The sequence below is a fragment of the Sminthopsis crassicaudata genome, chromosome 2, assembly GCF_048593235.1.
Source record: "Sminthopsis crassicaudata isolate SCR6 chromosome 2, ASM4859323v1, whole genome shotgun sequence".
NCBI classification, from domain to species: domain Eukaryota; kingdom Metazoa; phylum Chordata; class Mammalia; order Dasyuromorphia; family Dasyuridae; genus Sminthopsis; species Sminthopsis crassicaudata.
This window is the reverse complement of record NC_133618.1, coordinates 544,215,274-544,221,334: the sequence shown is the minus strand read 5'-3', so window position 1 is coordinate 544,221,334 and position 6,061 is coordinate 544,215,274.

Genomic DNA, 6,061 nt, shown 5'->3' with positions numbered 1-6,061 from the left:
CTTTAAGATAGAAAAGCCTGGTATTTGCAATGGAAATATATCTTTTTCACACTCCTGAGGCTTAGCTTATAGAGCCAAAATAAAATGTTGGCTCAAACAAAATTTTCACAATTTTGGAAAGTCTTATAGTAAAAGTGTATACTTCTTAGGAGAGAGAAAGAGGGAGGAGAAACAGAAAAGAGAAACAGAGATGGATAGAGACATAGAGAGACAGAGACAAAAAGATCCATAGGGAGATTAGTTAAGTATGGAGAATTATTCCCAGAAATATTTCAAAGATCCACAATTTCTTTGGTGTGGTTGCTCTCTCTTCCTCTAGAAATCAAAACCTGGCATCCTTATAAGAGCGCAGAGTACTGGACTATAGTTAGTAAGACCTGGAGAGGTCTTGTAGTCTGGAATACTTTAGATATTGTTAGTTATATGAATCTAGATTAAATTCCCTCCTACCTTTAAATCTATGATCTATAAAGACCCTGCTATAGACAGTTTAATGAATTGCTATGTTTAAAAAAAGTCATCGCATTTAGTGGCCCACCAAACCCTTACCTAGAATTCTCATACCTGGAGCTAAATCATTTGAAGGGGAAAGTGGAGATGTGGTGACTGTGGCACAGGCAATGTGACAATAGGTATAGGCTGGCCTGGAAGAATTAGGGGCAAAGGTAAGCACCAGGAGAGGGCTGTCATGGTTACCAGGTTCTGGGATGGCAGCTAGAAGAATCATCTTCCAAGGTGGCACAGAGCAGTGGTGAATGATGAAAGGAGGTACAGGGATGAAACTGACTTGGACTGCTTCCACCTCCCACCCCAAACTGTTAGTATTGTGGGGGTAAAGTCTATATCACTCCCTTCTTGTTACGGTTCAACAGTCAATCAATTAGTCTCTCTGATTGTCAAACAACAGATAATCCATTTCTGAGTCAGGTTTCAATACTTTCTAGTTTTATAAGGTCTATCAGTTTGAACTTTTGGGATACAGCCTAGGAAAATCAAAACCATCTTTACACCATGATGAATAATTGTTGAAAATTTAATAATAGAGATACCAGCAGCATTTTACCAGGATCTGCCTGGAGAAATTAGCGGGACAATGGAACAGTTTTCTTTTATATTACTCCTTGTCAGTAAACTACATTTAGGATGGGTTGCTAGAGTGCTATAAAGAAATGCTCAGCACTGGCATGGTAAGTGATCCTAGACAAAGAGGTTTTGATTATAAAACATAAACATTTAATGATAAAAGACTGAAAATATTCAATAAAGTTCTGTTAGTGGGACCACATCATTTTTATTAGCCAGCATTTGTGCTTTCTGAACTCTGTAGTTGGTTACACTAACTCCATTACAAAGTTCACTACTTGTTGCCCATTTGTAGGGATATGTGTTTATGTACAAGAAAGACAGAGAAACAGAAACAGAGAGACATAGAGATAGAGACAGACAAGAAAAATACAGAGATAGAAAGGATACCTACAACTAACACACCAGAGAGGGAAAAGGAGTGTGGTATTATAGATAAACATAAGTGCATATCATTTTATGCATGCCATATATTGGATTTAACATATATATATGCATATATATATATTTTACCATGTTTAACATATATTGGACTATTCACCATCTAGGGGAAGGCGTGGGGGAAGGGAGGGAAAATTGGAACACAAGGCTTCACAAGGGCTAATGTTGAAGAATTGTCCACACCTATGTTTTGAAAAATAAAAAGCTTTAATAAAAATATCATTTTATGCATACATGCTATATATTTTGTAAAACATTCTCCCTATAGAATTAACTTCTTGATGACAGTGGTTACTTCACTTTTTTCTTTAGATCTCCAGAGGCTAGAGTAGGCATTTAATATATGCTTGCTGATTGATTGAAAAATAGCAAACTAGGAATCAAGAGACCTAGTTTCTAGTTCTGGCTTTGTCTCTAAAAATGGTGATATTGTACAAGTTATTTTTACTTATCTGAATCTAAAGTTTCCTCATGTATGAAATGAAGGCTTAGACAACATTTTAAAGACAAATTTAAAAGGCTGAAGTCTGATGATCAATGCAATGACAAACCAGAATAAAGAACTGGTAAGAGAAATGATGGAAACTTATATGGAATAAGATACACATTTTTAATACAAAAGCAATATGAAAATCCGCATATCTCTATATATGTTTGGATTTTGTTATTTTTTTTTCAAAATGGAATGGGTTGCACAGAGGTAAGAAGGTGAGAAAATAAATGGTTCTTAATTTAAAATATTTTGATGAAATTTGGAGTGAATATTCTTTAATGTCCTTTCTAGCCCTGATATTAATTGCTCTAAGATCATCTATATTCTCCTGCATCTCCTCAGCTGAGAGAAACTTCCCAATTTCTTTTACACACACACACACACACACACACACACACACACACACACACACACACACACACCACACACAGAGGAACATTTGCCAGATTTGAAATCCTAGGAGATTTTGATTTCCTTGAGTGATTGCCCCTCCTTCTACTTGATGCTAAACCCCATAGCTTCATAAATAATTTTATTAATAATCAAATCAATCAACATTGACTGTCTACTACTATTTGTCAAAGAAATCTGGCTGATCCCTGGGGATAAAAGGACTTATAAAACATACAAACTTCCCTGCTCAAAAGGAGCTGAGAATTAGTTGGAGAGAATTCACAAGAATAACTGAAGATACAGGGTAGCAACAAGATGTAGTAGAGATAATAAGGTATAATGGAAAACACATGGGACTTGAACTCAGGAGAGAAGTGGGATTCAATGTCAGCTTTGACATCTACTAGCTAAATGACTATAGGTAAACACTTAACCTTCTGGAACCTGTTTCCATAGCTGAAGAATGAAGATAAGAATATCTGTACTTGTTACTTGCCAGGGTTTCTATGGTGAAAGTGCTTTTAAAAACCATAAGTTGCTATAAATGTGAACTATTATATAATAAGAGTTTAATGAATACTACAATGATGCTTATAAGAATTCAGAAGAGGGAAAAGGCATTTGGGACTAGAAAGATCATAGAGAATAGTGGGATTTGACCTGTGTTTTCAAGAAATGTAAAATATCCTTAAATAGGAAACATTCCAGATAGGGAGGATACTCTCTCTTTAAGTAGGAAGACAGAACATATGATGTATTTTGAGAACTAATAGGATAGTTGGGCTGGAACAGTATTATGTCAGAGAGTAGAAGGAGATAAGATTGAAGAGGGAGCAAAATCCCAAACTGAAGAGGGATTCAATTATGGAAGGATTTGAATGGCTGTCTTAAAAGTTTGGACTTTTTCTTATTTGTAATAGCAATTGATAGAAAATTTCAATCAAGGAAATAGGATCATATGAATATAGATTTAAAGCTCGAAGAGATCTCATAAATCATTTATTGCAATCTCTCATTTTACAGCTGAGAAAATCAAGGCCCAGCATAATTAAATGATTTGTCCAAAGTCATACCTACTACACAAAGTAGTAAGTGAAAGAGCTACTAGATTCTCTTATTCCAGAACTTTTCCCACTGTAATAGTGCTGCTTCCTTCAATAAGAGTAATTGAGTATTTTAGAGTATTGAGTATTTTAGGAAAGATAACCAGTGTGGGATAGATTGGATCAAGGACAGACTATTAGCAGATGAAAACTATACTTAGGGTAATGTGCTATAAATGCAAAAGAAGGAATAAATGAAGATGAAATCATAAGAGAAAATGATTTCATAAATCTGCCTTATGAATTTGGCTTCTGTCTTCCTAGTGCCCAAGTACCTTGGAGTTATAAATTAAATATCTAGGAGCCTAACTGATGTGTCTAGGATACTATAGCAGCATTCATACAATAAGCCTTATACAGTGATTCAAAAGAGCTATTTCTCCTACATTTTAGTCTGGGAATGAGATGGGCAAAGCAGAAACTTTTGTTTAGGAAGGATCAAGTTTTGGTAGTTTATAGCCAATCACTAATAATCTTACCTCTTACTGTCTCTTCATCTCCTATTTATAGTACCCTATTGTTGCATGTCCAGGGATAACAAGAAAGAAAGTGAGAGTGGTTGATTTTGCTTGTATTCCTGATCCACCCAGAAATTAATTTAACTGTGACAAGTGGTACTGATGGTGAAGACAAATTAAAAGAATTGGCTATGCTGCAATATAGTCTGTGGGCTTGGGTTGATAGTCTGGTTGTTCTTTGAAACTATGGCTGAGTGCTCCATTAAACCAAATTAGAACAGAGTGATATAAGTAGAGATATCATTTCACAGCTTATCTAATGTAACATTTTAAGTAATATTACTATAGCATGCGAAGGACTATGCTTTTGGAGACAAATTTTGGGTGATGCTGTATGACTCTGAGCTCCAGAATAACATGGGAACTGTTTCGGCTTACCCAAAAGGCAAAAGAGAGGACTGTGATGGGCATAAATAAACTGTAATTCATTCATTAATAGCCAAGAATTGTTCAAGAGAAACATTCACAAAGAATGTCATCAGGAAGATGTATGACTAGAAGAAAAGGTGCAACAGTCATAAGGTAAAAGTGAAAGTAACCAATGACTATCTCACATGACCTGTCAGTATTTTTCAGTCTAAAAACATTTTGAGAAATAAAAGCAACACTAAGAAATCATGACTCCTTTGAAGTATCTAAGACTTTAGGAACCTAAATACTTCAAAGTAAACCATTGAAGAATATAAAAATGCTATACTAGCTAAGGAGTATTCATTTCTTCTGGGAAAAGCTTTGCTGTTTTTTTTATCATTTTTTATCATTTTTATCATTTGTCAATTTAAAAATATTCAAAGGATTAAATTTCCAGAAATGTTATAGCTTTTAATAACAAAACTCCCAATATAAAGGATCACTTTCCCATGCTCCTTACCTATATTACAACTATCTATAGGAGATCTCCATTTGAATATTCTACTAATATCACAAATTCAAAAAGTTTGAAGTCAGGCGTTATCTTCTCTCAAAAATTTTTCTTCTCTGATGTTTTTTTTTTCATATTGATGGCATAACTACCTTATCACCAGACACAGAATCTTATCCTTGAGTATTCACTCTCCTCACATCAAATTTGTCTTCAAGATTTCACAATTTCAGCTCTGAAATATATAAAACACTGATCAATTTAGAGATTTCTATTCCCAGTGATACCACCTAAGTTCAGGTTCTAATCAGTGCTGGTATGAAGTATGACAATGTTATCTTAACTATTTTTTTTTTTAACTTCCTTTCTCTCTTCTCTTTCTTCTGTACATTGTTGTCATTAAACTTTCTAAAGAACTGATTTGATCATAAAATCACAGGCTCTCCCCCTCAAAAAAAGTTTCAGTTCTACTATAGATGAAATTAAACAAATAATGTAATAATTGTTAAATTAAGTAATTTAATCTAAATTATTTATAATATATAGCATTACATTACATTTAAATAATAAATTAAGCAAATTAAATAAATAGGTGAAAAAATAATTGTTGTTATTCAGTTGAATAAGATTCTTCTCATCCCCAAGGACCATAATATACCAGGCCTTTTTATACTCCATTATTTCCTGAAGTCTGTTCAAGCTAATGTTCATTGCTTCTATGACACTCTCTTTCAAATAAGTTCTCATTCTCCACTCTTTCCTTCTGTGATGAAACAAAAGTTGGATTAAGGTTATTAGGAGAAATATCCACAATCTCAGATATGCAGATGATATTACTAATGGCAGAAAGTGAAGACGGAGTAAGAAACCTCTGGATGAGTATGAAAGATGAGAGTGTAAAAGCTTGCTTAAAGCTTAACATCCAAAAAAACTAAGATCTTGGCAACTGGTCTCATTACTTCCTGACAAACAGAGGGAGAAGAAATGGAAACAGTGTCAGATTTAATATTCTTGAGCTTAAAGATCATTGCAGATAGCAATTGCAGTTATGATATTAAAAGATGCTTGTTCCTTAGATGGAAAACGAGGGTTAATTTGGATAACATGCTTAAAAAGAGACATCATCTTATCAGAAAATGTCTATTATAGTCAAAGCTATGGTTTATCC